This window comes from Carassius auratus, chromosome 50 (genome assembly GCF_003368295.1).
Source record: "Carassius auratus strain Wakin chromosome 50, ASM336829v1, whole genome shotgun sequence".
Classification (NCBI taxonomy): domain Eukaryota; kingdom Metazoa; phylum Chordata; class Actinopteri; order Cypriniformes; family Cyprinidae; genus Carassius; species Carassius auratus.
In genome coordinates this window covers 934,191-958,255 of record NC_039292.1, presented here as the reverse complement: position 1 = coordinate 958,255, position 24,065 = coordinate 934,191, and the positions used below count along the sequence as shown (strand labels likewise).

The following is a 24,065-nucleotide window of genomic DNA, read 5'->3' as shown; positions in this document are numbered from 1 at the left end:
CGTTAAAATATGAGCCGTAAATGTTCTGCATATATCCATAACAGTCATATTAAGGTCTGAATGTCATTTTAGTTTTGTTTTTTTAGGTTATGCAAATGAAGGTAGTGAAAGTACATGATGAAAACCAGGCGGTTTTTATTAGACTACTGCAAATAAACAACATCTGTCACTAAACGAGGTGGATTGATCAACTTTACAACGGTTGGAAGACTAACTGATCCAGCCAATTCAACTCAATTTGATTAGTATCAAAGTCTACAAATAAAAATCTTGGTAGGCCACAATATGACAAGTCTGATTTAGCTGATAAGTGGACAAACAAGCTAATCTCATGCAGACGAGCCAGCTAGCATTTCCTTAGAGAGCATCTGGAAAAGCAAAATGCTTATTTCCCATGTAGCTATGCGTTAGCTTAGCACCAACAACGAATGATAGCTGCTTTCAGGAGCCAAGAGCTCAGTCGTAATGCTTCCCGAACGCACCACATCCCTTCTACAGCTAATCGCGATAATTAAATGTCTGAACAGCGACAGATTAAACTGATGCTAACCTCAAGCACATGCTAACACCTTAACTATGAAGAGGAACCGCCTGTGCGTGGGTTATTTCCTTGGTTGGTGTATAAAACTGTGTGGTGTTGCATCAAAAGCAGAGTGGAGGTTTTTACTTATTAGCATCTGTGAGCGGTTGTTAGCGTGTGTTTAGACATGTTTATGGGGTCTGCCGCACAGACTGTGATGTCATTTGCTTAAAGGCAGCCATTAGTTTGAGTCAGGAAGTCAGGAAAGCAACTGATCCTATAGCATTAGCAAAGTCCCGGGATTTGAAATCCACAAAAGAAAAGAATAAATCTCGCACATCAAAGTGAAACAGAGCTGTACTTGTGTATTCATTGTACTCTTGCAAAATACCCTGATATTACTATGGTGTTTTGGGTATGTACAAGGCAAAAATCAAAGGATTTTAACATTCTTAGCAAGCACCATTCAATACACTTTTATACTTCTAAGAAAGTACTCTAGTCTTGTCATGTTTTTGGGACTTGGTACCATGCTATTACCACAACACCACATTTGTTTTTGGACACGTATCATGGTAAAACCATGTTTTTGGACATATGCAAAGTTAATGTTGCGCCCTCCACAAAAAATACTATTTTGTGTCAGATGGTAATAATATGGTACTTCCAAATATACCATGATACACATATCTCATTTTTATATATTTTAACAAAAATGTAAAACTATATGTTTTTGAACATATACCAAGTTAATTTTGTACCATCCTCGCACAAATACTGTAGGGGTATCTGATATGATTTGTTGAAATATACCATGGGACTGAAATTCATGTACCATAGTAAAACCATGTTTTTGGACAAAGCAATGTTGTACCATTGTCAAAACAATACTGTAGTGGTATCAAATGATACTCTGATACTATGATACTCCGAAATAGTACAGTAATTTATGTACAATGGTATTTGGTAAAAGGTACCATGGTACTACTGTTTTGTTCACTACAGTAATTCTAAGAATATCATGGTAACTGTTCAAAATATTATAATAGTACCATGGTACATTTCCAAAAAACATGGTACTTTTTTTGTATCCAACGCATATTTAAAGTACCATGTACACACTATGGTACACAAATTAGTGCCATGGTAGATTTTAAAGTATTTACCTGTAGTACTTTTGGTAAACAGGTGTAAACAGGACAGGCATGAGAAATGTGTGTTTATATAAAGAGCCAGGGGTCAATGTGGCGGAGTCTCGACCCAGATGAGTCAGATGGAGTGGGTTGCGTGTCCGATCGGATCAGGCTATGCACACCCGGACAGCTGGAGACACACAGAAGACACACAGCTGTAACGACACCGTCAGCCATTCATGGATCCGACGACGGATGCTGAGCCCGAGGCACCGCGACAGTCGGATAAGAGAGGGGGAGAAAAATACAAACAGAGAGCATAACAAAGGATTGAAAAAGAGAAAATGTGGGGTTGTGAGGAACAGGAAAATTAGGCAAAGAATATGAATAAAGCAAAAAGGCCGGAAGGGAGTGTTTTTGTCTCATTTACATGCTACTCTTTCATTTAAAGCTGAAGTGTGTAATTTTTGGGGATGTTAAAATGCTTTCTTCTGTCCCAGTTTAAAATGCAGAGACAACTTCAAGCAAAACAAAAGTCTGTTAGTTTGAACATCTCCACAAGACTGCAAGAGCAACACTGGCTCAACCAATGGTGAGAGTTGGGGGAGGGGCTATCTGTTTGGTGACCAATGGCAGATGGGCGTGTTCAGGTCTTAAATTTAAGACTTATCTATTTGAATAGGTTTACAGGATGTAATTATTTGCATTTAAATTTGCATTTGGATTACACTGATTTTACAAAATAATAAACATTGTGATGCATGTGTTGAAACACTCAAAAAATCATGGAATAGTTTATGAACTATTTGCATCTATTTGATTTTTTATATATAAATAAAATTATATTTACTTAAAAACAATTTAAAATAGTTTTGAAACAATTTAAATTATTCAGTGAAAAATAAATATTTAAACTGTTCAAATCCAGCTAGCTGTGGAACAAGCAACATTTAATTAACTAAAATGCATGTGACTAAAATGAACTGTTTTCTAGATTCAAGAGATTCAAGATTTTATTTGTCACGTACAATTTATATGACATACAACAAGCAGTGAAATGTAGATCTGGTATCATTAACAGTATTAATTAAAAAAAACATAAAAATTATTATTGTGCATTTAAATTTTATTAGTACTATCACAGAAATCTCACTTGCTTCATATACATATGATTGACAAATATACATCCCTTCTAGTTTATTAGTTTAATTAATTACTGTGTAATCCAAATGAATGGAAATTGCACATACAATTTAAAAACAAAGTGTCTTAAATTGAGGTCTAAATACTCATATATAGTGCATATACCACACTGTTGTTCTTTAAAAACATTAAAGGCAAAAGGCAGGAAGGAAAAGAGTCACTCAGATGTGCCGTTAAAGAGATCAGGAAGCAGAACAACAAACACGAAACTCAAAGGCCTCGTCGGCTCGGAGCGGCCACCTCTCTGTGTGTCTGGTTTCATGCACATAACTGGAATTCCTGGATGAGAATCGGCTCTGGAATGTTTCCGCAGAGAGTCCCAGAGCAGCACAAGTCTTCCCCTCCAGCTCCACGAGCGCGTGGCCTGCTGCTAAAGCCATCAGGGTCACCTCCAAACACCGTCTGGGTCCCCACACATGCTACAGTCACCAGAACCACTGCTCGTCTGAAAGTATTGACTCATCTCTCCACATTACAAATGGCTGTCCATCAGCGTTATCGCATATAGAGGTCATAACCTCACAGGAAAGGGAGATTAGAGATCTCATTTCAGAACAATGGTTTCAATTACAGATATATTGCAGATCTATTGTATAATTCTAAATGCAAAAAAGTGACTTTATACAGTATATACTCATACACTATTTATTAGGGCTGGATATTGTAAAAAAAAAATTAATATCGATACCAATACCTTGACTTCGATACCAGTTCTTGAACAATACTTCGTTACACATTACCAAAAAAACAAAAAAAAACAACAACAAAATTACATTACATACTACCCCATAAAACTTTTGAAATTTTTTAGTTTGTTGAGGTTTTTATATCTTGTCTTGTGCCACTGCACAACGGAACAAAATTTAACCAACAAAATAAATATTATTTTTAATAAAGTTTGTTCGTTTTCAGTGCATAATGAACAGTTTTTAGTCAGTATTTAGGAATCCCTGCTGCATGCTTAAGATCTTTAAATCATACAGTAGTTATTTTAACGCGAACTGATTAGCTGCCTTTGTTTTCTACTCCGCGATCACTGTTCTGACTCAGAGGAAGCTCATTCGCTGCTCATCTGTCAATCATATTACACGTTCATAACCCACCCTGTCTCCGACAACGAACATGCATCACACTTCCAGAAAAACATTAACAGAGATGAAACATGAAGCTAAAAAACATGGGATTACGACAGTTTATGATTTGCAAGTGATTTTCATGAGATTCTTCCTATTTTAATAACAATACAGTGTTTACATGAGAAATTCTAATCAGGTGTAGTGATTAGCTAGATATAAAAGGCTACAAATAAAATTTTTGTGCAACATTATATAACAAAACCATCATTAGATCGCAGTCGGAGGTTATTACAAACACTCGACGGTGGTTTAAAATGAATTTTGAGTAAAAGCATAGTTTACATTTTATAAATTGTCTCATGTGAATGGTCACGTAACACACATTTTCCTTGATGCATTTTTGCCAGAGCCAATGACCATTTAAGGAACATCATTCATGCTGTATGCTTACTGGCTCACTGATGTTAAAAAGATTAACCCCTTATAAGTATCGGAATTTGGTACCGAACGACAAGACATGTTTCGATAGTTGATAGTATCGAGGCAATTCGGTCGGTGCCTAAAAAGTATCGAACATGATACCCACCCCTACTATATATACACATTCAGACACGTATATATATATATATATAAGGTTAAAGTAATTTATTGAAGCAAAATGATCTGTCACTGGTAATAAAGTGAAACATTTCAAATATTTTCTAATAACACAATATTCCACTCCGAGCTTGTTGTTTGGGTTTGGTAGCACGCACATCTGCCATTGCTTATGTATTCACAAGAAATGCTATTTTCCTATTCAGCCTATGGCTTTTTAATAATTTAGCACCGGGCCCATGCAGTCCATAATCATATAAAAACCATATATTAAAAAAGGGCATTTAAGAAGATTCGTGCTGGCCTGAGCTGGTCTATTCAATAAGGAAGGAAAAACAACAGCGTTCCCATGATACCACACCACGCTTTAAAAACATGCTGAAAATACTGTGTGAACCAGTTCTGCTTTTCTTTGAGTGTCTTTCACACTTGAGTCCAAGGAAAGCCACCGTAAAGCCTCGGATTAATGTCTGAAATAAAATATTGCAACCACCTCCTCCTTTGGCAAGCGCCTCAACTCCTCACAGACTTCTTGCCAGGTTGCCCCTCCTCATTTCCGTCGTTTTCGCTCAGGTTGCCGTGACCTTGGTTTCCAGCTGTTTGGCAAATATCTGACCCTTCACTCATGCATTTTTGGCTCAGCTGGGACTCGTCTATTCCTTAATTAACAACCTGGAGAGTTTCCCCCTCCTCAACATGCTAAGAAACCCCACAAACATCGCCCGCACCACCGCCACATGGAACCCCACATTATGAGAAGTGTAGTGTTAGTAATTAAAAGCAATCTCCGTGTGAGGCAAGTGCGTTGTTTGAAGATTGAACAAGACATTACTCAGATCTGTAGAAATGAATTACACCCTTCAGTGCTCAACTGAACTCCTCACTGGAATGGGAATAAAAAACAGAAACAAAGGTGAAGGGAATGGCGATGTCACGCACATCACAGGAATCTATCATTTTGCACTTATCCGTTTGACTGAGATGGGTTCAAGCATAAAATCTCTGCGTGCAAAGACAAATAAAACACGCTTCAGTTCACCTGAGCTTATGAAATAATACCCCAGCCCCCTGTTAGTTAAACTGTGCTGGAAACATTTTGGCAGCCTTAGTATAACATCAAACTATCCAACAAGTCTGATTTTATTTTGATAATAGGCAGGCCCAGAAACAATCTGCAAACACATTTTGGTGCGGTTTTCATTTCTGAATGCTAATTATGAATAAGAAGTGTACCAATGAGAAAATTCTTTCACATTTTTGCTTATAACCGATAAATGGCCAATATTATACATCTTGATTAAATAACTAAATATTGAAACAAATCATGTGAATGCTTAAAGTAAATCTTGGCATCACAACATAATCCTTTTGAAATACACCACCTATTTCAATAGCAATACGAATTTAAAAAAGCCAAATTAACGATTTTTTAAAAACATTTTTACATTTAAAAAAGTCACTATTAGCTGATAACCGATATGATGTTTATATGTGCACCTCTACAATGAATACTAAATAGTAAATAACCGGGGAGAAATTTAAATTTAAATCAGTCTATAACCAATATGGTGCTGATGTGTGCATCCCTACAGTGAATTTGCAGTTAAATGTATCAAACCTGAGCACTACTCTCTTATTGGCACTATGAAATTAGCCAAAATATTTAATATACTTCAACACACAAGGTGCAAAAACCATCTAGATCTGAATGACAGGTGTCAACGTCTCTGCAGGATTTTCTGCACACTTCTGCAACCTCATTTAAGTTTGCACTCTTGATTTACGCCACTCAACCAACGTTTCAAACACAGAAAGTAACAGCTCGTGCCTGAAAACTTGCTGTCTAATCTAACAAGAGGTCGTATTTGGAATTGGAGCAGTTCAAGTGGAAGCAGACTGGATTTTCCACTATAATAGTCAAGGACCTGGCAGTTTCCCAGAATGAGGCAAGTCTTAGACTAATTAAGGCTGTCAATGGAGGCTCTCCTTTTATACACAAACCGGGTTTAATCCCCGCTTGCCCCATTTGCTCCAGAGGGAGCGCCCGCCTGGGTTCAGGCCAAATCTCTATCCATACAGTAGAGCATTTCTGTGGCTTTGACACGGATGCCATCGCTCTGTCTTGAGGGGGAGAGCACTGGCTGTAATGTTACGCCACAGTCTCAGCCCGCGCTGACAGCATGTTATGCTTGTAACGAGACTCTTTGAAGCAAAGCCGAAGATCTTGTTCTCCTGCAGGCGAAGGTTTTGTGTGCATGTGCAAAAGTCCCTCCCACACATTCCACTATCTTATTTTCCCTAGAACACTGACTTTTTTTTTTTTACCCAGAATCCATCTGTGCGACCAGAACGAAGCTGAGGAAATGGGTTTGTGCCCATCAGCAGATGGTATGAAAAAGAGAGGGAAAAAGATGGAGGAAGTGAAAGAACAAGAGCGGGGAAGAAGACTTTCTTGGTCTAGTCAGTGTACAGAGGTGTATATATGGCGCTGGAGCGACTGTAAGGCCGTATGCTGCATAAAAATCCCCAGGCGGCACAGATCTGTGGCCAGCTGTTGATTAGCAAGCTTGAGAATGAATGCGATCTCACCTTATGCCCATCTTTTCCCATGATGCTGATGTAACTCAGCTCTTAGGGGTATTGGGGGACTTAAAACTACTCACTCGACTTCACACGACATCAAAATGGCATAATAGCCAGATTAAACCAAAGATGAGACCTTTTAGGAATGACTCACATGTCTAAAGACAATCAGCTGCTGACAGCATAAAGTGAAAATGTTAAACTGATTAAAAATGACTATTATGGTCGATACCTATAAGCCAATAATTATTTGCATGCTATAAATCTATTCTACTACTAAAAAAAAGGAAAAATATTAAATAAAATTACACAGAAATTTGCTATAATAATAACAATTAATAAATGTTAAAAGTTTGTATGCTGCATCAAAATCTCTTTTGAAATTCGCTTCAGAAATATTACAAAAATGTAATAAAAAATACACCGATTTTATATTATTTTGTCTAAATTAAAAACATAACACTATAACTAGCACTCCAACATTATAAAGTATGATATGAAAATTACACTATAATTATAACTACAGTATTACTTTATTTTATATTAAAAGTTCTGCAATTTGCTATAAAAATAATGGCAGATATCAATTAATAAATAAATAAAATGTGCTATATATTGTGAATGCACTATAGAAATATTAGCCAAAAAATAAATATACAGAATTTTTTCTTATATAAAATTATTATATGCAATTTTGTATATAAATAATAATAATAATTAATAATAATAAAATATGAAATCTAAAATAAGGACATAAAATAGACAATAATTTTTAGATGTGAAATATTACATTTAACAATGTAATTCAATTATTTGTAATATTTTAACATGTAAAAATTAAGGAAATAAGCATGCACAATTAAATATAAAGTATCTATATTGAAATATTAAAAAAAACAATATCTGCCGATAACCGATATGGTACCGATATATCGTGCATTCCTAATCCAACATATTGCATGTATAATAGAAACAGGACTCTATGGAATACATAAATTTTTTTTTCCCAAAGTCCATTTTTTCTATTATAATTGTTTAATTTTAATATCTTAATTACATTCCAATTAACAAAAATGAATTTCATTTAATCATTTATAAAATAAATTAACAATAATGTCCTATAGTGTCTTTATTTATTTTAAGTTATCTATTTGCATTTTTCTGTGTGTTTTATGGTTTAATGAATTTATTATAAAAAATATACACCTTGGTAATCACACATAAATGTGGAGTGGGAGTGTCCAATCAGATTTAGCTGTGGGCAAAACAAAGCATTCGAGTTTACAGTTAAAAACATCTCTGTCATTTGCAACAGTTGGTCAGACAACCTGGAACTGACACTATTTATTCCATTACATCTACTTTACCTATTTATTAGAGCATGCACTGTTAAATTGAAAACTATGAGAAGAATCTCAAGTAGAGGCTTCGGTGTCACTCTACGGACTGAAAGATCAGGACTGGAATATTTGTGCAAGAAGGCCATTTCAGAGCAGCCAGACTCGACACACAAGAACAAGTATCCAACTTTTCCAAGGATCTCCAATATAGCCATGCATCACTTTAAGTGCAGAGCAGCCTGACATGTTGAAGGCAACAAAAATGACCAAATACACCCAGACTCAAGCTGGCAACACGAGCACATGCTCAAAAGGCCTTTAATCGGCCACACCACAGGGGAGAAAAAAGGAAGTACGATGCCATTTCTTCTCAGGCGAACGGTTCTGAATGATTCGTTGTTGATGGAAAACCAGGCCCCTCAGAAAAAAGGAAGTCACGGGGGCCACCTCAGAGGAAAAAAGGTGAATGTATGACATTAAACCTCACCATCCTGTTTTCCTCCAGGCTAACACCAGACAAATGCTACTTCTTTATTTAGCTTCTGATAAACACAAGTGCTCCGGCCAAGTGCTTTCGCTGAAAGCCCTGCAGGTGATTGTGGGTAATTGATGATTTCTGAGCGTGAAACACAGGGACATTCGGAAGGTGAATGAAATCATTCAGCTCCGTGCGGAGAGGACATTCATCACGCGTTTCGCAGCTCAGATAAGGAACAGTCGCTCTATTCTAAATGCTCGCCGGACGGCAGATAAGCCCGAGAGCTGTAGGCAGGAGCAGGACCTGATTTCACGCCGGCTACATGGAGTGTGTGTGTGTGCAGATGGTGTGTATTTATGAACACCCTGCCTTTCACTGTTGGGGTTGTTCTTTTCACCACACCACACCCACCCTCGGCTCCGTTGCCCCCACACGGAGAACGATCCTGGCTAATCTGGCACATTTGTTTAAAGCATTTAATGAGGAAAATCCCCGGGGATGTCTCCTCCCTCACACTGCATAGAAATACGGAAGAGCCCAATAAAGACACAATTTAGAGGCACAACCAGGCGGTACAATGTGAGAGACACACAACTTCAGAGCTCCGGCTGAAAGGAGCCAGTGTGCCGATACAAACAGCAGGGTTTACACAGTTAAAGACACAGAAAGAGCTCGTCTGGACCTGTTGTACTCCGTACTCAAGCGCACATGCGATGCAAGTGAATAATGTGAGGGGAAAGCATAGAAAACAGAGTCCTCTGATGTTAGACTAGCACAGTTTAACCTGATACAAACAGAACAGACAACACTGAGGACTCAGAAGAGCAGAGCAGAGACTAAGAAACACTATAAACTAGATCTAACCCATTAACAATCCATCATGTCCAATAAGACAAGTCAAGGTCAAACTAGTAGTCTACACATATGGGAGAATAGCATAAATGATTAAATTAAATAACAACTGAGACACACACACACACACACACACAAATGCTTAATTTGGCAAAACGTGACTAAATTTCACTTCAAATATTTGGGAGAAAGACGAGCTAAGTCGGCTGTTTTGGAAGGAAGTAACTTACCTCAAAACAGCTGCCAATTTAACACACAAGAGTCGAAACCATCGAAAAGACAGAATTTATAGTTAATATTAGTACTAAAAAAATGTAAATGCTTACTAACAAATGCGAAAACTATCATTTGTTGAACAGTTACCCAAGACTACTGGGGATAGTGACTGTTGTAGCAATAAGAGTAACTGATACTAGTCAGATTTATTGCAGGATCCAATGAATACATGGGTTTGGGTCAAAACAAAAGGTTGAGAGTCTGTAAAAATATATTTGCGTTTGAACAGCCTTTGCAAACATTTCAGGAATCATAAATGTAAGACTAGTCCAAGTAACTTTGGGTTGTCTGGACCACTCAAAATAGTCAACATGTCTTAAAACTGTAATTTATTTTGCATACAAACATATATAGGTTTGCATAACATTTCAGTAGGCTACCACAAAAGTAAGATTAGCCTATAAATGAGTCAGGATGCTACTTTCCGTTATCATTTTCGGACAGTATACCGAGAAAGTAGCGTCAATGTTAATCAGTTTAAACACAAACACAACACGTCTTCAACGTAGCTGACATTGGCGTTACTGTGCGAGACGAACTCAACCGCTTGCATCCCGACAACGGTACCGTTAGACCCTCCTTAAAGTCTCACACCAGTTCGTACACTGCATTCTAGAATCTGTTGAATACGTACAAGTGAAATTATAAACAAATACCTAGTAATATTAAACAAAAGTAAGCTACTGAGGATATAAATAACGATAGTCTCAAGTAACGAATGTTAAAACGGCTACCGATAACGCAGTCGGCACATCATTCATCTCACATGCAACATGCGTCTCGCTCCGGGATACACATCCCGTCTGAAACCGACCACAAGCGCGAGCTGCTGGAGACAGCAACGCGCAATAATCCACGTCAAACACAGACTCTCACCTCGGCAGTGGTTGCAGCGTCCACACCACGGATTCCCTTTAGATCGAGAGGAATAGATAGATTCCCGGTGCACGGAAAGTTCACATGTCACTCACGCGCGGAGCGACGAGAGATCTGCGGTTTCGGGATTCCCGTTACCGATTAACACACTGAACGCTTGCTCCACGCCCAGGTATCTGATCACATGATGCATCCAGGTGTGACTGGAGCACACACACACACACATCTACACACACCTGGAGGTCTGATCGCGCTCGCCTCCTCCCGCAGGTTACTCGCAAACGGAGGAACGGAGCTAATGGATGTGTGTGTGTGTGTGTGTGTGTGTGTGTCTCCTCCCCTTCCCCGCGCTGAGAGCTGTAAACCACAGAACAGTGAAGACCTGATGGAGGAGAAAGCTCGATCTTAAAGTGCTTTTAATCTAGTGGAGATTAGTCAAAAGAGCATGTCTTCCAAATTTAATGATTACTTGTAAAACTGTAGTCTGGCACTTATAAAAGTTGCATGGTATTACCAAGGTTTTCTGCATGGTAACATGCTGATATTATTTTGTTTTACAAATGCAAAATGACAATACAATGTATTTTTGTGATATTTAATAAAGTAATTTACCACTATCTTATCAACTTTGAACATATTATTATAGTAAATCATGAAGTACCATAGTGCTTTTTGTAAATAAATACTATCTATCTATCTATCTATCTATCTATCTATCTATCTATCTATCTATCTATCTATCTATCTATCTATCTATCTATCTATCTATCTATCTATCTATCTATCTATCTATCTATCTATCTATCTATCTATCTATCTGCACCATGTTTTATATGAAAGTACCATGATATACCATGGTACCCCTACCCCTACAATGCTATTTTAATTAGATGTATTTGTGTTCTTATATTTTGTGTTAAGTTCACAGTCAGCATTCAGCAGAACTCTGACAACTTTCACTTTTCTGACAGATCAAACTCCGTCGAGTGTATTATCTGTCAACAGTTCAAGTCACCGTGTGAAAGTGTAACAGAGTCGCATCCATCTCCCCGGAGTGGGACACGGTGGAGTTTATTCCTGTCAGGGGTTGTACAATAAATTATCCTATTTCTGTCACCCTGTGTGGGGAAGCAACATATGAAGTGTTCAATCAAACCACGAGATGTCAAACCCAGATCTCTATATGGGATTCTATTGTATGGGGCTGTAAATTTGAGAGCGGGTGCTAAATGCTCTCCGCCAGCAGTCTTGTGCAGGACCCAAGAGACTCCAAACAGGTCGTTATATGTCCTGGATATCCAGATGTCATCTGCAAAACAATTTCACATGAGGGAAGAGAAAATTAAGCCTAGTGAACGATTATTTTGTAAAAACGTTTAAGCCCCAATTATACTAAACAGTCTACCGTAGATGTTTTACATATAAGTTTTTATATTTTACTTCTTTCATTTTTTGTAAAGATTTATGAAGATTTTATGTGTTAAATATATATATATATATATATATATATATATATATATATATATATATATATATATATATATATATATACATATATATATACATATATGTATATATATATATATATATATATATATATATATATATATATACATACAGTATACACACACACAAACATATATATATATATATATATATATATATACACACACACACACACATACATTATATATATATATATATATATATATATATATATATATATATATATATATATAAACATTTATAGTATAATGTCAATATATTTTATGCTTAATATTTTATTAAAACAAAACATTTAAATATATAATTTATATTTAAGGGAAAGATTTTTTCCATTGTGCATATTTTATATTATTTTAACAATATAATGCAGTTTGTATTCAGAGAATGAGATAATATATATATATATATATATATATATATATATATATATATATATATATATATATATATATAATATAATATATATAATTAATAATAATAATAATAATTAAAAACATGTCAATTTATATTTTATATTCATATTTTAGTATTATTTAAAGAATAAAATATAATTCCTATTTACAGATACTTTGCATTACAGTAATGAAAATGGGAAGAGTAATATGATTATGTCATGAAAATAATGTCACAATGCAAAAATATATATATATAATATAAAGAATTAGGAGGGATATGCTTAATTGTCACATATTTTCGTGGGGCAAAACATTATTTGATATGTCTTTCATTTGCATATTGGGGGTGAAATATGACTAAGATTTGTTCTTTAAGTGTTGTTTTATAAGATTCATCTCTTTATTTGGACTGAAACCCGTAGCTGTGCAGAAACAAAGAGGCCGAGACCCAGAGCGTCATTGTCTACAGAGTGTCACTTTTGGTGAGTGATTTATGGTTATGCAAATATGCATGTCTGGGAAGAGAGCAGCCACTGTCCCAGAGACTCATGTGATGAATCAAGAGTGGAAGCCCTGAGTCAGACTTAAAGCTGAGGCAGCCGTAAACAAGATGGAAGTAAGAGAGAGAGACAGGGAAATGAAAAAGAGAGAGATGGAGTAATGAGATCCTTCACTGGCAACCGTGTGAGTGATGAGTTACAGGCCAGAGCAGACAGACACATGTGTGACTGACTGGATTCCTTTAAGTGTGACTGCATTGTTAAACAACAGTTTTACACAACAGAAGATCGTGACACTACAACAAAAACTATTTGAGCCAAAAAAGTTCAATGCTAATACACAAACATTATTCATTCAGAACCACGAGTCTAAGGAGGCTACCAAAGTGTTTGCGTGCTACTGTATTGTTTATCTTTGCATCGAAAGTTCATTTCAGAAATCAGATATATAGAATATTGTATACTAATTTATATTAAGCCATAACCTTCAGCTCAGTTGCTATTTAATTTAGTTACCCATTAAGGAAGGCACTGAAGGATGCTGCGTGACATAAATATGGCCCTGAATGACACAATTTGCTGCACTCTATGAAATGTTTAGTGCTGTTTGCTTAAAGTTGTGTATTTATGCACACTTTATTTGATGTTCCTCCCGTTTTGCAGTGAATTTCCCTTCAGGGATCAATAAAGTATGTTTTCCATCTGTCTGTGCTTACGTGCGCGCACTCGACGCCGTTAGAGCGCCCTCTACTGGCCGAGACGAGCAACACGTGCTCAGCGTGCGTCCTAAACCTGAAAAAGGCCTTGGTTCAATTTAACTACCCATAAAAAAAGTGAATCCCTCATCCATCCTTTTCCAAAACCTTGAGACAGAAAGTCAATACGGCCTTACTGCCGATTCCGTTTTCATAGCCTGATTCATAATGATTTACTTCCCTGACAGCTGAAGTTTCCGGAGGCTTTATGAAGCTTCAGACTGGATGTGAAGGATCTTGGCACCTGTAAATCGTTCCAGTCAGGTGGCTTCCCGGGGCCGGTGGAAATATTGTGTGGCAGATGGAGGCTCTTACACGCAGAAAGGTGGCATAGCGTGAGATCGAGGAGTTGAGAAAAACTCATCACACATTCTGAGGCGGCTTATTTTAGACACGAATATTGCTAAAGCGCCGGATCTGATTCATCGCACACCTCTGCTGCTCAGAGACGCCAGTCCTGCTGGAAAAACAGCCGTTGAGTTTCAACTGGTACAAACCGAGGTCCTTCAGAATGCATGGGTCGTTCACTCAGAAAACGCAAAACGTCTGTGCAGTTGTTGATTTTTGTTAGGCCTATGTAAAAATGCACTGGACCCATGAGCGCCAACATTTTAACATGCTGTGTCAAGTTATCTTGTACAACACTCAAAAATACAATGCCGAAAAATAAGTAAAACTCATCTGAAAATAGATGGAACAAGCTAAGACAACAGGCGGCTTAGGCCGGTTTAAGCGGGGGTTTATACTATTGCAATAATACATGTCCAAACTTAGTTTCATCATAGTAAAAACACTGTAAAAGCACTGTGCAATAAAAAAAAAAAAAAAAAAACAATATGTAAGATGTACTTAATTTAAAAACTTTTGCAAGTTTTTGCACACATACTTAAGTCGAATTTAAGAATGGACTTAAGTAAAACCTACTTAACTAAGTTATGTAAAATTAGCAAAGGAAATTTAACGTCGCCAGTTAGAGTTTAATGAGTAATTTCTACTTAATTATTTTAAGTTTACTATGCACATATACTTAAATCAAGTACATTTCATTCAGTCACAGTTTGTATACTTTACACTCAAACAATGTAATGTAATAAAACCATGCTATTAAAGCACGTGGTTCACTTGCATAAACATAGATGGCTTGTTAATCTTTTTAGGATAATATATTTAGATTTAACTCAAATGAACACAGAGACCTCAATTCTTAGTACACAATACACTATAACGCTAACAATCAGCAGATAGTGTTTGAGTATGAATGGGTCATTTTAAGTAGAAAATGATATGCAGATGTCACAGAACAGCAAAAATAATGAAATAAATGAAAAAAAAAAAACAGTGTAAATAGAATTCTTATTAATTAGTCATGCCCCAGTGCATGATGGGAACAACAGAATCATGACTTTGATATTTACTCAAAGAATCCTTGTAAATGTAAGAAACAATTTCAAGTAAAATATACTTAAAAACTCAAACTTTCATTTCTCTAATCTTAAATTGAGTATTGTTATTGTCATTGAACAAATAAGAATCACCATGTTAATGAATAGGCTAGAATGAATGTATTTGTAATTGTTTGTGGTAAAATTGTTACTTTAAAGAGCCATTTCTACCAGATATAACCTATAAAAGATTGTTTTGGTGGTATGAATTAATGATGATTCAGTGACATTAAAGATATCTTTGATTTCAATAAAACCAGTATCGGTAAGTTTTATATTTTAGTTAACTTTTATTTCATTTTATTTTTTCAGTGTAAGACTAGTTATATCCTTTGATTTTTTTTTTATCTTTAAATTGTATTCCAATAATTTTAAAATAAATAAATAATTTTCCCAATAAACCAATGAATAAATAAATAAAAACAGAATAAGTTGTTGTCATTATCCAACAAATTTATGGATGTTTTCTTTAACCCTGAAACACAATGTAATAAAGTCCAGGTAAAACTCCGGTAAAAAAAAAAAAAAAAAAAAACAAAAAAAAACAAAGAACATTCCTTTATATTATTATTGTGGCCTACTTTTTTTTTTTTTTTTTTTTTTTTTTTTTTTTTTTTACAGTATACACATACAAACCCACAGAATGATTTTTTTCCAGTGTATTTTTGTTAGTGAATAACTATGGTAAATTTCACAGTGGCTGGCAGCTTAAACACAGTGTATCCTCTACAGACAGTCTGAAGACATTTGTGTGAAGACAGAGATGCTGCTCTTGACCAGCTGCTTGTGCTAATTGTGTTGCGCAGGTACTGTATGCCCACCTGTGTGCTTTGAGATCTGCTCCACTCATGCGTCCACACTGGCATCTGTTGGTTTTGTTGGTTGCGTGTGTTTGAGAGTTGTGTAGAGTTATGTTGCTTTCTGACTCAGTGGAGTGAGAGATGATGAGACAGATATTCACTCCTCCACTCATCCTGATTTAATTCTGCTTCCTTATTCACCCAGAACTAATGGAAGACTTCACGCCGACTCATACATAAATAACCTGTGTTTGGGAAGCCGAAACCGAAATGCTAGTGTTATATCTTAGTAATGATCTTAAGTTCACAGAATTGACAGACACTTACACTCAGAGATAACTTTGATCAAAGACACAAAAAAAGCATCTTTATTTTCATCATTCCTAGTCTTCATTTGTATATATAGTCTAATACCTTGCTCTAGGGCTTTACTTTGATCTCGTCTGTGATTACTGTTGTTGTTGTTTTCCAGTTCTCTTGCATCCTTGTTACATTTCAGTTGACTTGTAATAATATTTTAGTAATAATACAATTATAATTATTGATAATGTAATTATATTTTATACTTCAGATTAACAGTGTCATCTATTGATACAAATCATTTTAATATATTATTGCATATTAAATAATATTCATTAGTACAAATAATAATAAATATTGCCCTATAATGCAACGTAAGTGTTCCATAATATGTATTTTTTATAATAAAGTAACTTAAGTAAAACTTTATTTACTTCACCAAGTACCTTATTTATGATGATAATAATAATGATTATTATAAAATGAATAATTATATTTGTTTAATTAAATAAAACTTGATGATTATAAGTAATTTAATTTAATACATCTATATTAATTTGATGATATTAAATAATACGAATAATTAACTTTGCTCTAATGCAATATAATTGTGCTATAAAATATTGCTTTATTTTTTATACTTTTAATACGTAACTTACTGATAATAATTACTACAATAATAAAACTTTTGCTCTGGAGTGAAACATACTGTAGCTGCACAATAAAAAGATTGAATATACTTTTAATAAATAGATAATAATAATATTAGTAAGTTACTTCTGTACAATAATACAATATTTTATAATAATTTGTTTTATAATATCAATTTGAAGCATATTAATACTAACAAATTGATAATTATAATAACTATTATGTAAAGTAGCTTACACTTACTAATAGAACTACTACTGCTAATAACATTAAAAGAATGTTACACTAAATTAGATACTATTTATATCTGTCTTTCATTTCTTTACGATATGAACCAGTAACTTAATAAATCAGGTAAGTTTATAGCTCAAAGTATTTTTGGAGTACTCTGCTGTGGAGTTATGAAATGATGGTGGAATCCTTACATGAGGGATTTTTCTTCTTCAGTCCTGTAGCTCTCTCATCCAGCAGGCGTGAGCTCTCGTGTGGGCACGGTGCGAAACCCCCAGAGATTTCACCGAGCTGCGGGTACGGCGTGGGTGAGACTCGGCCCGGCCGCTCCATCTGTTAATCTCTATTTCCAGCCCTGAGATCCGGATCCAAATCAAAGCAGGGCTGACAGGGCCCTCGGGCGCCTCTCATATGCTGTGAACTTTTAGCGCGCTTTATCATGTCAGACTTCCTCCTGCACCCGAAGAGACCTAATAATGCTCAAAACATACAGTATACACATAGCACTGGCATCACATTTCTGCTGCTCTAAAAAGAAATTTCCAGAAAAGAGAGTGTGAAAATCATTGTGTTCAGCGATAAATCAAAGGCGTGTGGGTGTGTCCTACATTTATCAGCCCTGGAAAAACCATAGGATGCATTTGGTAGAAAAGGAAAGAACGGTTTGATTAAGTTTTTGTTTGAATGATTTATGAGTTTAAAGAAATGAAAGGGGAATCGTTTAGGTTATGTAGGTCAACGTGCGCACAATAATCACGAGCTGTTGATCCTCGTCATGACTGACTGTTCTGCTGATCATCAAGACTTCAGTCTGTCAGAGTGCTGACATCACATCGCTGTAGACACAGCATCAGCTCAATAAAAACATCAGAATGACAGACTGACTGACAATCACACCAAAACAGACTGTGCTTAAAATGAACTGACAATAATAATAATAATAATTATTATTGTTATTATTATAAATTGCATTACTATTATTATTAATGTTATTGTTAATTCACATGTTAGGAAAACAATGTAAACCTTAATGCAATGTAAGTCACTTTAGAAAAAAGTGTCTGCTAAATGCATCAATTTAATTTAATGTAATTTTAATTCCATTATTATTATTATTATTGTTATTATTATTATTATTATTATTATTATTATCATCAATCATATATATGATGGTTAATATAAAAAAAGAAAAAAAATCGTATTTATTTATTTTTCCCAATAATAATATCACTGCTATATAATAAAAAAGGTGAATTTTAAATAAATTTACATAATTGCCGAAGATGCTGTGCTAATTTCTACAGTGAAAAAAAAACAACTTAAGAAATAGTCTGTTTTTTTATTAAAAATAAATAAATAAATTAGTCCAATTTCTCTACTGCTTTAATTAATGATGCTGTTTTGTGTTTATTGTGTTGCTTAACACATTAGCTATTATGCAAACAATAAAAAAAAAGTATTTACAATAAAATTAAAGCTTATTTCATTTTGTATACTTACATAATACTTAGACACATAACAGTAACATTAAAATAAATTAAAATATCAATAGTAGGTTAGCTATTCAATAATTCTACATGCAATTATGGATGGATTTCTTTAGCTGCTTTCTTTTTCTGTATGTGTTTCATCTCATAATTGAGCTGTTGCTGACACCTAGCGGTGATTACATTTACTGCACCAGCGTGACGCTTACGTAGCCGTGACGTCACTTACGTTTCTCATACGTCATTACGTTCCCATAATGCACTGCGAAAGTATGTGAGTTTTTTTTTTTTTTAAAGGCTATTTTGCTTATTTGTACTTGTTTAAACAAAGCACTAGATCGATTTGCATACTCGTGTCTTCTTCGTCTTTCGATCGGTCAGCTTGACGTGATCGTCACTTTGTCACCGTCTCTGTAAAAGGAGGCGTGTTTGAACTGATCCTGACTGTGAGACTGAAAATATTCAGCTTTGCGCAGTGGCAGTATCGTAGCCTATGAGGTTTATCCGAGGCGCGATTATTGCTAATTGAAAACTTTACCCAATACCCCGCCATGACGACTTGAAATATAGTCGGCGTTGGCAATTTTTGACGGTCTTCACGGAGACTGATAAGCTGGTTAAATGTAGAGATGAACGGAACTAAGTGTAATTGATGAGACTTGAGATAAGCATCCTTAATTAAAAAGCGATTCAAAAATGTGTATAAAAAGCAATTAAGTGTTTAATTAGGTCAACTGTGTGTGTTTGAGTGGAACAGTAACTATGGTAATCTATGTGAAAAAATTAATGTATGAAGATGGGAAGCTTGATTCTTTTCCGCGAACCGATCTTTACGGAGAGTCTAGTAGCGCGCACCTCTTCCATTTACAGTAGGATGCATGGTAAAACTCTCTCCAATATTATATACTCACATTATAATGCTTGATCTGTAGATAAAAAGGCTGTGGATTTGCATAAAAACTTGTGCCTGTTAGATCACACACGTTTTAAAAGCCGTAAACTTTTAAAATCACTTTGTGAGCTCAGTTCTGAAGCGTTTCATATTATCATGGTTTTGCGCACTGAAAAATTATTAAAAGCTTATTATATTTTTAGCCTGCACAATACATTTGAAATAAGCATAATTTAATTGTAAATTATTTCTGTGTAGTTTAGTGTAAGCATTATTAATATTTACACTTCTGAATTCTTGACATTCATATATAAATATTAAATTGTAAAATGTATGATTGCCTGATTGAATTTTATAAGAGTACTAATAGTAATTTGTTTTTATTAACATATTTAGATTGTGCAAAATTTCTGTGTAGATTTGTTCAAGAATTACTTTTTGTATTTATTTGCATTACATTTAAATAAAATATGTTGCCATTTTTAATGTGCCCCTCTGGTTAAACACTGGCCCCTCCTTGGCCCCCCTAGTAAAATTTGTGTAGAGCCGCCACTGTTCGCGATCTCCGCGAACCCGCTCAGAACTCCCAAACTGACTCAAATGATACGCCATCCCCAAACTGAATCAAATGATTCGCGTTCCCGCTCCGAACTCCCGAACTGATTAAAATGATTCACGCTCCGAACTCTCGAACTGACTCAAATGATCCACGAACCCGCTTTGAACTCCAGAACTAACTCAAATGATTCGCGATCCCCAAACTGACTCAAATATGTCGCGATCCCGATCCGAGCTTCCAAACACACTCAAATGATTCGCGAACCCGCTTTGAACTCCCAAACTGATTCAAATTATTCACGCTCCGAACTCCCGAACTGACTCAAATGATTCGAGAACCCGATTTGAACTCCCGAACTAACTCAAATGATTCGCGATCCCCAAACTGTCACAAATGATTTGCGATCCCGCTATGAGCTCCCGAACAATCTGAAATGATGCACGAACCCGATCCGAACTCCCGAACTGATTAAAATGATTCACGCTCCGAGCTCTCGAACTGTCTTTTATGTTCCCATTAATATGCTTTTATGCTTTATGGTCTATACAAACACAAAGTAAAACAGAAAATAATTTAAAACACTATTTTGATTAAATCAGACCAGCACAAACTGAATATTGTATATGACAAGGATTTCTGAAATAAATAACAAAACACCTGAATAATATTCAGAATCTAAAACTAAAGTGGCTTCTGCATCATAAAAGCTGTTGTGTTGAGCTCTTAAAAATGTTCCTTTTACAGCTTAAGTTTTAAAACTCTCAAACAAAGGACAACATAATTTATATATATATATATATATATATATATATATATATATATATATATATATATATATATATATATATATATAAATGCTGTTTAAAAATGAAGTATATGTTATCATGCTAAGGAGCTGACTGAAAGCCGCGACTCCGCAGTAGAGACAGGCTGCATGTTTTCAACAATGTTTCACCTGTATGAGAAAAACATACAGAGAATCACTTAAGACACTTTGCTGTAGACCCATTCCACATAATAATATTCATTAAAACTGTATGTTAACACGTAGGAGCTTGCTGCATGAATCCGTGAGTAGGCTACAGTTTACAAATCCATGGGAATGGATTGCGAAAGTGTGCTCGCAGATTATGAATTCGCGGGTACAGATTAAACAGATGTGAACAACTCTGAATACATGAAACACCATTGTACCCCCACTTTAAAAACAAGACAAAATCAATACCCGTGGCTCCTGGTGATACACTGAGGTCTAATGAAGCAAAATGTTCAGTCTTTACAGGAAAATGAACACTTCTTACAACAGTATAACCTTCAATCCAGAGCCTGGGCAACCAGCAGTCAGCGCGTTCACGATTGTCTATAGAACGTAACTTCTCTGTCGCATGACAACCGATGCACGGGCGAGACACTGGAGCTGATGACACTGTTTGCCGGCGCAACATCATGATGTCTATCAGCCAGCTGCGATGGATGATTGCATCGTCTATTGACCCAACCCTAACCAGGATGATATAATTAAACAACTGTACACAATTTTGAATAAAGTTTTAATATTTTATTAACTAAACAAATGCACAGCTTCCACCAAGAAAAAAATAGTTCAAGCAAGAGTACAGTGCCAACTGCTGTTACCTGGATGAGCCTGTGCTATTAGGTTTTACAGGTTGTTATCCAGGGATATAACATACCTCGGAATGTCACGACTGACTGAAGTAATTAGCTAATGATGAACTAATCATTTACAAAACATGACTATGCGTTCATAGAATATTAATAAGTGATGTTAATATTTTTATCTATGTTCTGTAGATTAAGTTATAAATCATTTACAAAGCTTTCTGCACCCCCTAATCGAAAGTGTAAACTACTCATCAGTTGTAAATGTAAACTTTCCGGTTACAGGTTGGCTGTTTGTGTGTGTGTGTGTGTGTGCATATATATATATATATATATATATATATATATATATATATATATATATATATATATATATGGACACACAGGACACACCTTCTCTTTTTTAATTGATGATGGCGGTGCCTCAGAGTCTCTTTCTCCATTTTTCTGAGGGGTGGGTGTGACAACAGTAGCGTGCTGAACTGTCAAGTAATGTTCGTTTGTCTGCCTGGGGCTCGAGGATATAGAGCGACCAACTTTTTTTGAGCAAGCATTGATTATGCGTGACAGTCTCAATTTGTGGGACGCATGAATTGGGCTTCAAACGATGTGCGCGCATGCGCTACGTGGGACGGGTGGTCAGCCTATTTGTAAATGATTAGTTCATCATTAACTTTTATCATTTTTCATTTTGGGGTGAACTATCCCTATTATCCATACTACTCTAGCCTACTGCTGAAGTTGTTGATCAGCCGTCATTTTTGAGAGCCTGTGTGTGTCATAATATGTGCATTACACATACGGCTGCGTTAGCTGTAACAGAGATGTGTAAGATGTGTACAGGTATACAGTTGTTTCCTGAAAGCCCTGACTGAAACCCCACAGTACTCACGGTCTGACAGTAGGTTCACTCCAACTTCACCGAAGAGAACAAAACAAGCAATCTGTCACAGAGACAACAATACTGAGTCTGCAGTTCCAGGTTCATTAGAAGGAAACAAGCTAGAGCAGAGGTAAAATACAGATAAAAGGCAGAATAATGTATAACAATTATAATGACATATGTAATATACAAATTCTACTACTAATAATATAATCTTAAAATAACCGAATCTATATTTTTTGTTTTAGGTTGAGTGTGACTTACGTTTTGATGTCAGGGACTTCTTAAAATTGGTGAAATATATTCTGAAAAAGGCATATTAATGTATTTCATGAGCTTCTTCTGTTCACCTATATTTCTAAGTCAGTATCTCCCTTCGGAAATGTTGAAATCTTGGTGCTTCACTTCTGTTCTGTAGTTTCTTTCTGTCCTCCTGAAATCACAGAACAATTTGTATTAATATCTGTTTATCATGAAAGACGATTGAACTTGTTTTCAGCAGATTACACTCTCAAGTGACGTAATCGATTCGGTAAATCAGCCTTTTCCAATAAACACTGACAAATCACCAGCAAAACATTCACAGAGCTATCAAAATCTCTCTCTCTCTCTCACACACACTCACAAAGATTTGATTAAGTTTCATAAACAAGAGCTCAATCTATAGAGTTAGCCTAACGTTAACAGTTACCTGAAAACTGCTAAGATGCTAACGGACATTTTCGAAGACATTAAACTTTTTCTATAAAATAAATGTAATTGAAACATGTCAATAAAAAGTAAAAACATGCCAGGAACGTTTGTGTGTAATATTTGTGTGATTTTAGCAACTAAACTTACCTAAAAAAGACGTATCGAGAGATGCTGCTCAATAACCGTTTTTGTGTTGACGTCCCATTTCCATGGCAACTCTGCTCCCCGCACGCACAGGATTTATAATCTACAGTCTCATTCAATAATCACTCAATAATGAATTTAAAACTCTTTTTGTAGCCCAGAAAGCAACGGCAACAATAGCTCTAAAGCACCTGGTTCAATGTGTATTTAGATGTTTCGCATTATCGCATTATCTGTCTTGGCTGTCATTATCGGTCACGGTCTAAGCATTAT

At 35.6% G+C, this 24,065-nt stretch overlaps 1 long non-coding RNA gene and 1 other non-coding gene across 3 annotated transcripts in view; one reads left to right on the top strand and one right to left on the bottom strand.

The window, feature by feature from the left end:
* LOC113066562 (uncharacterized) overlaps positions 1–11,284 on the bottom strand; it is a 31,061-nt gene extending 19,777 nt beyond the window's left edge. The window contains exon 1 of one of the 2 annotated variants that reach the window (XR_003279190.1): positions 10,935–11,284. This is a non-coding gene — a long non-coding RNA (uncharacterized LOC113066562). The remainder of the gene's footprint in view (positions 1–10,934) is intronic. The other variant, XR_003279189.1, reaches the window with a different exon arrangement.
* An 8,181-nt stretch (positions 11,285–19,465) lies between these two features.
* On the top strand, positions 19,466–19,606 carry LOC113067328 (U4 spliceosomal RNA). Its single transcript, XR_003279315.1, has one exon. It is a non-coding gene; the product is annotated as a U4 spliceosomal RNA (small nuclear RNA).
* The last annotated feature ends 4,459 nt before the right edge of the window (positions 19,607–24,065 follow it).